This window comes from Gnatocerus cornutus, chromosome 7 (genome assembly GCF_029298725.1).
Source record: "Gnatocerus cornutus isolate USDA-ARS CGAHR chromosome 7, icGnaCorn1.1, whole genome shotgun sequence".
Taxonomy (NCBI): domain Eukaryota; kingdom Metazoa; phylum Arthropoda; class Insecta; order Coleoptera; family Tenebrionidae; genus Gnatocerus; species Gnatocerus cornutus.
The window spans coordinates 1,192,708-1,205,920 of NC_142239.1; the positions used below are offsets into that span (position 1 = coordinate 1,192,708).

General features: G+C 31.9%; 1 long non-coding RNA gene across 1 annotated transcript; it reads right to left on the reverse strand.

Moving 5' to 3' along the window:
- Nucleotides 1-9,754: 9,754 nt before the first annotated feature.
- Nucleotides 9,755-11,583, reverse strand: LOC148170603 (uncharacterized). Its single transcript, XR_015770360.1, has 3 exons — nucleotides 11,079-11,583; nucleotides 10,344-11,015; nucleotides 9,755-10,291 (listed from the first exon to the last, which is right to left on the reverse strand). It is a non-coding gene; the product is annotated as an uncharacterized LOC148170603 (long non-coding RNA).
- Nucleotides 11,584-13,213: the final 1,630 nt, after the last annotated feature.

Genomic DNA, 13,213 nt, shown 5'->3' on the forward strand with positions numbered 1-13,213 from the left:
TATTTTATTAAAATTAAACTAAATTATATCTAAACAAAAAAAAAATCTGATATGGACTAAAATACATTTAAATAAACTAGACCACAAATTATACGAAGATTTAAATTAGATGAAAACAAAAAAAATCTGTTGACTAAGTTGAATAATCATTTCATTCAAATTTAAATTATCATAAATAAGGAGAAGTACAAAAAGAAATATGAGGCTTGATATATTTTATTTTATTGTTTTAAAAAAACATTATCAATTAATTTTAAACGATACATTTTTCTTTGTAAATCAAACAATTCAATTTGATGCTTTAATTGAATCAAAGATCGAATATGTCGTTCTATTTTTTTACGATAAATTTTTAAAGCTATAATCTTATCATGATCATAAAGTTTCTTGTTTGGAGATTTGGACATAATCGTCTTTTTCTACAAATTCTATGTCTGTGGACAAATACACCGTTCCTCTGCTAATCAAAAATATTTCTTTTCCCAATTTGATTTCTTCGTTCAAAGTTTCGAAGTTGTTGTTCTTCTTTAATCTATTTGTAAATCGATGGGGAAGAATCGTCTTGAAGCCTGAACACTTTACACACACCTTTTCACCATAGCATGTATCAACAAAGCTAAAATTCAGCACTTTATATGGTTTATGTAGTTGCAGAGTGCGCACACTTACAAATTCATCAACTCTCAAATTATCGTTTAATTCTTTAATGATTGCAGTCATTTTCTTTTAAAAGATGATGTTATAAATTACAACCAATCTGATTTGAAGACTACATTTTGTAGATTTATCTAAATATTCTTTCATTCATACGCAAGCGCAATTAAAAATTTCGAATTCAGCACTATTTGAAATATGAACAATTTGCTGACAATCAACAACTGACATGTCTCAAATTGCTAGTGTCCTTGGTTTACAAGTTGAAACTTGTTGATTTCTCTAGTACTTATAGATGCAAGAATTTTGCTTTGACAAAACTGTGTTTTTGTGCTTGTATGTGAATGTATGGTGCTATAAAAACATCTAAAAACATGGAAACTGTGACTTCTCTGTGCAAGCGATCATTACGACTTATACGACAGTACATTAGTAAAGTTAACAATGTGGATGAGACTCAACGTATGATAACTCATATTAACACCACAATCAGAATAGTTAAAAAAGCAATCTTAAACAAAATCTTTCAAAACAATCCATTAGAACAACCAAGTTCTTTAGAAGCAAGTTTAGCTCATCTCAAATGTTATCGTTTTAAATTGAAACACATGAAAAAGCAGTTTAATGTTAGACGTGGAAACGGGTTACCAACGCCATCTAATATAAGAGATTGTGCTATTTCATGGGAAGATGTTGATTCATCTTTTAACAGCAGAATTCAAACAGGGTTTATATCAAATCATGGATGTAAAGATGCTTTAATTTTTTTAAATAAGTGTTTTAAATGTTTCTCTAGAAGAGTTAAAAAAGAATTAACAAAACATCTTTTAAAAGTAAATGTCATATTTTCAGCGAATTTTATTAAGCCGCAAAATGATGACATTGATATGAAATCGTTTCCAACAAAAAACGAATTAATTGACAAATCAACTAATTTAAAAAAATGGTATCAAACAAATGTTGTTAACAAAATTATAACTAAACTTGAAGAATTTGCTGAAAAAGATTCCGGATGGGCATTATTTGAAATATTAGGTTTAAAAGTTAATATTAACCAATATGATCCCATCAAATTTGGTTATTCCACTTTCGTTAAAATGCCAAATTTTATTCAAAACAAACGAGCAGTCATCAATGTTCAAAATCCTGACTCATATTGCATACTTTGGGCAATTGTTTCGGCTTTATATCCAACAAATAATCACCCTGAAAGAATTTCATCGTACCCGCATTTCAAAGATGTTTTATCTTATGAAAACATAGAATTTCCAATTACATTTAAAGATATAAAAAAAATAGAAGTTATGAACAATTTAGCTATAAATCTACTGTATTGAAAATAAAAAAGTCTTTCCGTGTGCATTAAGTACAAATTTGCAAAATTCAAGGAAAGTAATTAATCTCTTAATGGTGCCATTGCAAACTAATACAAAGCAATTTAAAAACAATCAGCTTTTACATCACTTTGTTTGGATAAAAAATTTATCTGCATTAATATCAAAGCAATTATCAGCACACAATCACAAGACGTATATATGCGAAAGATGTTTGAACGCGTTTACGCAACAAGATCTTTTGGAAAAACATAGAAACTATTGTGAAAACGTAAATACTTGTTCCATTAAATTACCAACAGAAGATGATAAATTCTTGTTTTTTAAAAACCATAAATTTCAAGAAAAAGTAGCTTTCGCTATATATGCAGATTTGGAGAGCATTTTAGAGAAATGCAATGATAACAATCAACATTCCAATTCTCATGCTTATCAAAAGCATACTGCTTTTAGTGTCGCGTATTATTTGAAATGTTCATATGATGAAAACCTTTCAAAATTTCGATTATATCGTGGTAAAGATTGCATTTCATGGTTTATAAAAGAGCTGGACTCTATTGCAAAATTTTGTGACAATATCTTCAGATTTGTATTGCCTATGCAAAAATTGAATAAACAAGAAAGACAAAAAATTTTAAATACAAGCAAATGTCACATCTGTAAACAATCATTTATTAACGAACAAATCAAAGTAATTGATCATGATCACAAAACTGGAGCTATTCGCGGGGCTGCTCATCAAAATTGCAATCTAAATTATAAGGATTCCCACATTATTCCCATTGTTTTTCATAATTTGAGTGGTTATGATGCTCATTTTATTATAAAAGAATTATCCACATCCATTGATGGTCAGATACAACTTTTACCGATTAATAAAGAAAAATACATAGCGTTTACAAAGTATGTTTCCAACACCTCAATTCGCCTGAGATTTATTGATTCTTTTCGCTTTATGCCGTCTAGTTTGGAGACGTTGGCAAATAATTTACAAAATGATCAGAAATACATTACTAAAGCGCATTGTAATGATTTCCAAGAATTTGAAATGTTAACAAAAAAGGGTATCTTTCCTTACGATTACATTGATTCTTGGGAAAAACTTGATGAAAAAAATCTTCCCACAAAAACTGATTTCTTCAGTTATCTCAATGACGAAGATGTTTCAGATAAAAACTATCAACATGCCATTAACGTCTGGAAACGTTTTAAAATTAATTCGCTTGGAGAATATTCTGATTTGTATTTAAAAACAGATGTTTTACTATTAGTTGACATATTTGAAGCTTTTCGAAAAACCTGCATGATAACTTATCAACTGGATCCTTTACATTATTACACTGCACCTGGTCTAACTTTTGATGCGATGCTTAAAACAACGAAAATTGAATTAGAGCTTTTGACAGATATTGACAAAATCCTATTTATAGAAAAAGGAATTCGAGGTGGTGTTTCGCAATGTTCAAATCGATACGCTCAAGCCAACAATAAATATATGGCTAGTCACTATAATCAATCTAAGGATTCCAGTTTTTTAATGTATTTTGATGTTAATAATCTCTATGGAGCAGCGATGTCCGAATATTTGCCCTATGGAAATTTCGAATTTCTAGAAAACATTGATCTCAATGAAATACTTAACACTCCCAAAAATTCTCACATTGGATACATTATTGAATGTGATATCAATTATCCCTTGAATTTGCATGAACTTCATAGTGATTTGCCTCTGGCTCCAGAACATATGATTCCTCCAATATCAAAGAGCAAAATACCCAAACTGTTGCTAACATTATATCCAAAACGCAACTATGTTGTACACTATCACAACTTGAAATTGTACGTAAAATATGGATTGACTGTGGAAAAAATTCATAGAGTTTTAAAATTTTATCAATCTCCTTGGTTGAAAGAATATATTGACTTGAACACTAAATTGAGACAACAGTCAAAAAATGATTTTGAAAAAGATTTTTATAAGTTAATGATTAATGCCATTTATGGCAAATGTATGGAAAACGTTCGCAAACATAAAGATATCCATTTACTTACTAAATGGGATGGTCGATTTGGTGCTCGATTTTATATCTCTAAACCAAATTTTCACAGTTCAGTTTGTTTTGATGATAATTTGGTTGTTGTAGAAATGAATAAATTAGAAGTATTTTTAAATAAACCTATATACAGGGTCCGGCAACACTTGTGTCCACCCCTAAAATCGTCTTTAATTTTAAAGATAAAATTTTGAAAATTTGCATACGCTTATAGTTGACAAGGCTCTAGAAGCTGACACAAAAATTTGTTTTTATATCACGGATTCTTTGGCGTCGCGACGCCTAAAAAGTTTAATTTTTAGCGATTTTTGGCTTTTTGCGGTAATATTAGCGAATTCAATTTTTTTTCAACATAACTGTAATACAAATATTTGAGTTTTTATTTTAAATCTACTTCAAATGGTGTTTAAAATTTGCGAAAAAAACGCTGTTTTATCAAGTTAGTTTTCAACATTTTGACGGTGCAGTGACAAACTACGTTTACACCAAAATTTCACAAGTCACTTCATTCACTCATATGAAGGTGAATTTTGATTAGCTCGGGTATGTTGCACGTTCTGGACACTAGAAATCGTTAATTAACATCGACAAAGCGACAATTTCGCCAAGTAAGACTTTTGTTACCTTCTAAAACGAACCAAAGAGTAGATGTCTTTTGTGACACAAGATGTTGACAGATGGGTGTAAACGTAGTTCCCAATTTTGACGTAATAAAATTGAAAACTAACTTGATAAAACAGCATTTTTTCCTCAAATTTTGAATACAATTTACATTAAATCTAAAATGTCAACTGAGATATTTTTAACACATTTATATTGAAAAAAAATTAAATTAGAGGTTCATTTCATAAAACTTCACAATTAGCTAAAAAATACACTTTTAAGGCGTCGCGACGCCTAAACTATAAGTGATAAAAAATAAATTTTTGCGTCGGCTTCTAGAGCTTTGTCAACTATGAGTGTATGCAAATTTTCAAAATTTTATCTTTAAAATTAAAAACGATTTTGGGGGTGGACACAAGTGTTGCCGGACCCTGTATATTGGTTTTAGCATTTTAGATACGAGGGCGGGGTGAAATATTCCGGGCCTGAACAGGAAAATAAGCAATTTTTGTAACAATTCGTATTTATTTTTCAACATAATCTCCATTGAGGTCGATGCATTTACTCCAACGATGTTCCAATGCTTTTATTCCAGATTAATAAGTGCATTTGTCGAGTTCCTCAAAATATTCGTTTACGGTGTCGACCACTTGGTTATCGTTTGCAAATCTTTTTTCACCAAGCCGTTTTTTAAGATTTGGAAATAGATGGAAGTCACATGGGGCTAAATCTGGAGAATATGGAGGCTGATGTAGCAATTCGAACTTTAATTCATAGATTTTAGCCATAGCAATGAGGGACGTGTGAACTGGTGCATTGTTTTGATGGATCAGTATTTTTTTTTTCGCTAAATGTAGTCGTTTTCTTTTATTCTCTTCGTTTAATTTTTGGAGTAAATATGCATAATACTCTCCATTGATAGTTTTTCCTTTTTGAAGATAATCAATAAAGATTATACCTCGTCCATCCCAAAAAACTGTCGCCATAACTTTACTAGCCGATGCAACCACCTTTACCTTCTTTGGAGCTGGTTCTCCTTTTACCGTCCATTGTTTGGACTGTTGTTTGGTTTCTGGAGTATAGTGATGGACCCATGTTTCGTCAACAGTAACAAACCGACGCAAAAATTCGGTTGGATTCGCTGATAGAGGGACAAACATTCGGCCGAAACGTCCATTCGACATTGTTTTTGATCAGGTGTCAACAAACGCGGCACCCATCTTGCGCAAAGCTTTTTCATACATAAATCTTCGAGCAAAATTTTTCGTACCCATTCTGTTGAAATGCTTATAGTCTCTGCTATTTTACCCACTTTTATTCTTCGATCAGCTAAAACGACTTTATGGACTTTTTCTATTGTTTGTGGTGTAGTAGCCGTAATGGGTCATCCACTGCGTGGTTCATCACTTGTGCTTTTCCGACCCATCTTCAGTTCAGCCACCCAACGTTTAACAGTTGTGTTCAAAGGAGAAAAGTCCTCTAAGGTTGCGTCCATCTCCTTTTTAATTTCGGTTGGAGTTAAACCTTTTAAAAAAAATATTTAATCACCGCTCAAATTTCAAATTTGTCCATTGTACAAAAATTGCTTACGGCGTTGACTTCGAAGGACTACTGTCAATCTAATAAGCGACATATTGACTTGAAAATTTGAAGGTAACTTTATAATGGATAAAATTAAATAGTGCCGTCAAAAGATACAATGACATGGAGCATTATCTATGCGAGGCCCGGAATATTTCACCCCGCCCTCGTATATCCAAAACATTTCTTTATGATTTTCATTATGGCTACATTTTGAATCGTTTTGATAAAAGAGCTAAATTACTTTACACCGATACAGACAGTTTAATTTATCAAATTCAAGTTGATGATATTTATCAGTATATAAAAACTGATCTTCATAAATTTGACACCTCCGATTATGAACCAAACAATATTTATAATATAGAATTAAAAAATAAAAAAATTCCAGGCTTAATGAAAGATGAAAACAACGGCAAAATTATGTTGGAATTTGTTGGACTACGATCAAAAATGTATGCTTATACTGTTGATCGGAAAGATAAAATAAATTTTGAAAAAAAATCAAAAGGAGCAAAAAAATCGTCTATTAAGTCTATTACGTTAGATGATTATAAACAATGTTTGTTTGATGAGAAAATTTTCAAAACAGTTCAGAGACTTATCAGATCTAAAAATCATACGGTTTATTCGACAGAACAAACCAAAGTTGTTCTAAGTCCTCACGATGATAAGCGCATGCTCAATTTTCCACATACAGATACAAAACCTTGGGGGTACATGTATCACATCAGTGAGTAACAGTGTGCTCTAAGAACAAGCTTTTTAATTGTCTTCATAATTCTGATAAAAATCATGGAAGTTAACATGATTAATGAGATGGAACTTGAAATCTGTAAAAATGTGCAAAATACTGAGTTATTCTATCTCAAGAAATATTTCTCCATCATGAACCAATCAGGAAATAGCTCGAGTTATTTACCAAGTAAGAAACTGTTTCACCATTTGATGGAAAAAGAAGATTTTATAATAGAAGATTGTATTTTTTATTATATGTATAACAATACCGATCTTACAGATGTTTGTTTAGTTTTAGAGAAAAAGTTAAAATTTGATAATTATATTAATTCGATTTTACAATTATGTAATAAACATAATTATCAGTATTTAAATTTTGAACTTCTTAGCAATTTATTAACATCCAACAAGTTACTTAACAGTATGTTTTATAAATCTTTTGTTTTCTGTTTGTTATCAGATTTTGATTTACAAGGTGTTACCAATAACAGTTACCCTGTTAAAAATATAGCAAAAAATTATAAAAATTTGGAAACTTGTGTTACAAACTTTATATCTTACGTAGCATCTAAGGCTTACGCCGAACCTTTAAAATGTTTTATTTCGGCATTAGCAATAAACAAAATTCCATATAGTCTTAACAGATCTACAGCTCCGTTCAGCAGAATATTCAGCTGGCTGCAGGAAAATATATTAAAAGCGGAAAGGGAGCCAGGAACGAGATTGGGATGGACTTCAGGACCAGATTCTGCTCCTTGGCCATCTACTGAATTGTCGGATTATAAAGAAACTTTGTCATTACTTAACTTAATATGTAATGAATAAATAAATAAACAATTTTTAAAAATTCATTTATTTTATTACCCACATACATCAAATAATATATTGTATATAAACTTATACTATTTTTACAATATTCCTTAATGGTAAATATTTTACAACTCTATCATATAAAATGAGACAATATGCACTGGTTTTGTCCGGAACGTTAACAGCTGTTTCAAATTCCAATCTGATCAATACAGGACTTTTTCTCAAGATTTCGTTTTGTTTAGAACAATCTAGAACGGTTATAGGTGCAATTGTTTTAAATTCTTCAGGACTGAATAATGGTTCAGCCTCTTTTCTAAAAAAGGATCTCTGAAAATTTATAAACATTTCATACAAAAGAGCATACTGATTTGTTTTAAAATTGAGATTTAAATTATCATATGGATACATATCATCATTAAGATACACTTTAATATTACTTAAATTACAATGATCAAATTGGCAATAGTCTCTAGTTTTATGATTTTTCCTGTCTATTTGAAGTCCAAAAAATATATACTGTGCTCTTTCAACGCTGGTTTGTAAGGTCCATGTATGACTTCTTGTTTGCGGAAGCAAAGGAAACTCATGAATTTCTCTACTACGAAATGGAATATCCAATTCTCTATCATTGTTGACAATATTAATTAACATAAGCTTTGTTGAGTCAGATACCGATATATGTGGCACAGCCCAAGAAATTTTAAATATTTTAACTATAGCTGAATTTTTATTGTCACTGAAAATTAATGCATTTATGTCGGTGTTTCCTCGAATAAGAATCAGTTCTTGACGCATATTAATTAAAATTTTATTAAAATCTTCACAGAATCCAAAAATGAAACGTAAAGGAATCACCACATTAAAATCTCCTGTCGTTTGATTAATTGTTGTTGAATTTCCTTTTGGAAACCAGCCTGCATTTTGAAGAGCATCACTCTGATTTGTATTGTATGTTGGATAACCTTTCAAGATTGTTGTCAATCCAGGATTTCTAATTCGATCTACAGGTTGTCCACAAATTTCATAACGTATTTCATCAAACAATAATAGAACACCATTATTTGCGAATTTTACACCTAAAGGTGAAACAGGTTCATTATTTTCTTTAAACACTTCCACTTTTCCTTCTACAGGGTGGCCCATCTAAGACTTTCGGGCTCAATATCTTTGTTATTTATGAACGGATTTTTTTTAAAATTTAAAATATAATTTCTTGAATAGGTAAGGATGATGTGACATTACCAGCGTCATCCTTGTCTTAAAAATGTTAATTTTACTTGTCTTATTTTAAATTTTAATTAGTTAAAAGTTATGTCATTTTATAAAACAGCAATAATTATACGCGTGTGCCAAAAATCAACCGTCTAGCAAGTCAAGTTGCCGAGAAAAAGACAAAAAAGGACTTCAACATTTCCAAAAGATACTAACTGATAGTCGGCTATGAAACAATTGACTTCTACAGCGAGTTTAGAGTTTGGACATCCCTGACTTGTTGATGAATCCATGACATTCATGACATTTGTGACATTCATTTGAGGTTATGTTTATTTTTGAGCATTATGATGAGGACTATTGATTTAAACATGCACATTCACGATTTTTTATCTCGATCTTTTAGTAACTAATCACAATGCATTGAACCGAGCATCGTTTCTCGACATTTGTGATATTTCTCGTTTGAGGTTATGTTTACTTTTAAGCATGATGATGAATATCATTCATTTATAAACTTGCGCATAACGATTTATCCCGATCTTTTGAAATTGAAAACTAATCACAATGCATCAGACAGCGTTTTGGTGCAAAAATTTCATAGGCACAAGGAAATGTGAGCGAAAAACTTGTTTAAAGTTGGTCGTCACCAGAAAAATGATTGCAGAATGGTTCGTTATGAGGTGCAACTAGTATTTACGACTTCTTTAGCACTGTCACAGGTTTTTTGGAAATGGAAATTCAGTGACACGTATGCAGTGAAGCGATTTGACTCATTTATGATTGCATTTGCGTTAAAACAGTAATATCATTTATGATGAAGACAGAATTAGATGATCACAAGATTTCGTCCTTTTTCAGGAAACTACTTTACTTTGATTAACAAATAATTTGTTACAAGGTATTTTATTGTAAGGTACAAAGTTTTAACAGTGAATAAACTATACCAGTGACAATTATGGCAATGTAACACCATATTTTCTACAATAGTAATGAACGAATGTACAAAAATTTACAAATGTATCAGATATTTACACTGTTACAACATGTCTCTGTACTTTGAACATTTATAACAAGTGCAAATAATGCTGGAATATTGTAAGCGTTTGGTCACTGTCATTTTGCTTGTTGGCGATGCGATGAGATTTGGCTTTTTTTTTACTAGCAACTCATTTCTTGAACTTTCTTGTAACGAAATGGACACAAACAATTAGGGGCAGTATAAGTTTTTGGATATGTTCTGTGATGGCGAAGAATGAATTTGAGGCCCCTTGGTCCGAGCAAATCGCTTGTCGCTTTCAACTGGAACAATTGCTTCGATGATACTAGTCATTTTCCTTCGCTGAACACTTACCATGTAATGTTGCGGCGACTCTTCATCGAATTCATCAACAAGCAGGGTTTTGCACTTTTAGCAGCTTGGTTACTGTCCGTCAAACATATCCACCCATGTTAGAAGAATCCAAGTGGCATAGTCGTTCATGGTGGTCAACAACACCGTCCAGAACGTTCTGCAATCGTTCTTAATGCTTGCAGCAGGGTACGATAGGGTGTCAATAAGAGTCCTTTACATGTTTTCATCTTTTGGCGGTTCATTGAGAAAAAACAGGTTCAATATTGAAAGTAACAGTCCGTGTTGAAGTACTGCATCATTTTCAGTGTGTTGCTTTCAGTCTTGTTCGTCTTTTTTCACTCGTCCAAGTTATTAATTGGTTGTTTAAAGAATTATCCCATTGAAAGAGTCGACCGACGATACTTTGTTAGAAATATCATGTGTGCAATTTTCATTAGAACGCAGTTATAAATGATGTTCATTGTCATTTTGTTTCATTTTTTTCTTGCACTACTTCTTTGACTCGTTATTCTTTCTTAGTGAGAAATTGTCTTGATACCGTGCAAGCACATTTTTCATATGATAATAGAAGGGGTATAGTGGTCCTAGATCGTTAGGTAGTTCGCAAGGTTTGTTGAAGCAACAAATACAACTCGCAACATCATGCACCATATTCAGTTCAAAAACACGAATCTGAAATATCAGATGTAAACAGTGTTCCTACAATTTGCAATGACCTTAGAAAATGTAACTCACTATTATGCGTTTTTGGTGATCCAAAACCGCTTAGTTGTCGGTAAGTACATGTATCTGATTTCCATATTACTTATACGTCTTGGTATCATTAGTTGGTTTCCTATTCAAATATTAATGGTACTGTACGACCAATTTGGACTTGAAAAAACTTTCATGATAACACCTTTTAGCATGGCGGTCTTGAAAGTGTGCAGAATTGTGCCTACATTTGTCGATTCGACTTTGTTTCTACAAATCATAATTGAAACATACGAATTTATTAGTCGCATAGCCACTAAATACCACAAAACTCCGTTTTGACATGGGTAAGCTTGTCTTTGCCGTTACTCTTGTAGGTTCTAAGCCACTCAACGATACAGCATTCTTCGTTACTTTTGCATACCAACTATACCGACTGCACCAGCATTTTTCGATAGCAGCACTACGTCCTAGATTTCATACGTATTGTGAACCAATTTTGACTTCTTGACTACGGCAGTTCACATATTGGAGCTTCGAGCTTAATCTACTTTGGATTAATGACAAGATTAAACAAAAGAAAAATGTTAAAAGTATCTAGTACCCTACATTTTATAGGCGCAGTAAAGAAGTTTGCCGAAAAAGGATGAAATCAGTTAATTCTGTCTCCATCATAATTGAAATAACTGTTTTAACGTAAATGCAATCATAAATGAGTCAAATCGCTTCACTGCATACGTGTCACTGAATTTCCATTTCCAATAAACCAGTGACATTTCTAAAGAAGTCGTGAATTCTAGTTGCACCTCATAGCAAACCAATCTGCAATCATTTTTCTGGTGATAACCAACTTTCAACAAGTTTTTTTACTCACATTTCCTTGTGCCTACGCATTTTTTGCACCAAAACGTTGCCTGATGCATTGTGATTAGTTTCCAATTTCAAAAGATCGAGATAAATCGTTCTGCGCAAGTTTAAATCAATGATTTTCATCATCATGCTCAAAAGTAAACATAACCTCAAATGAGAAATATTACAAATGTCAAGAACGTCACTGACGTCAGCGATTATTGACAGACCGAACGCAGGGATGTCCAAAATTGGGCGTGGGAAATTATTTTTTTCATAGCCGACTATGATTTTGCATCTTTTGGAAATGTTGAGGGTCTTTTTTCTCTTTTTCTCGGCAACTTGACTAGCTAGACGGTTGAGTTTTGGCACACTCGGATAATTATTGATGTTTTATAAAATGACATAAATCTTAACTAATTAAAATTTAAAATAAGACAAGTAAAATTAACATTTTTAAGACAAGGATGACGCTGGTAATGTCACATCATCCTTACCTATTCAAGAAATTATATTTTATATTTTAGAAAAATCCGTTCATAAATGACAAAGATATTGAGCCCGAAAGTCTTAGATGGGCCACCCTGTATATACAATGAACTATGAGATGGTAGCGTGTACAAATTCTGCTGTTCTATAGGAATCCTGATTGTATCATTATTTCCAAATGAATCATTAGTGTAAGGTTTATGTGTACGTCTTTCGGCGTAAGTTATTGCTGAATCAAATACAGCTTTATCGTTAACATTTAGGTTTTCGTAATTCATTTTTGATTTGAAGTCTTTACGGTCAAGCCTAACGACTCTAAAAATTTTTTGTTTCTGGATGTTAATCCGTTGCACATCAGATTAGTACTGAATAATGTTTTCCTTGACTTATTTATACAGGGTGGCCCATCTAAGACTTTCGGGCTCAATATCTTTGTTATTTATGAACGGATTTTTCCAAAATTTAAAATATAATTTCTTGAATAGGTAAGGATGATGTGACATTACCAGCGTCATCCTTGTCTTAAAAATGTTAATTTTACTTGTCTTATTTTAAATTTTAATTAGTTAAAAGTTATGTCATTTTATAAAACAGCAATAATTATACGCGTGTGCCAAAAATCAACCGTCTAGCAAGTCAAGTTGCCGAGAAAAAGACAAAAAAGGACCTCAACATTTCCAAAAGATACTAACTGATAGTCGGCTATGAAACAATTGACTTCTACAGCGAGTTTAGAGTTTGGACATCCCTGACTTGTTGATGAATCCGTGACATTCATGACATTTGTGACATTCATTTGAGGTTATGTTTATTTTTGAGCATTATGATGAGGACTATTG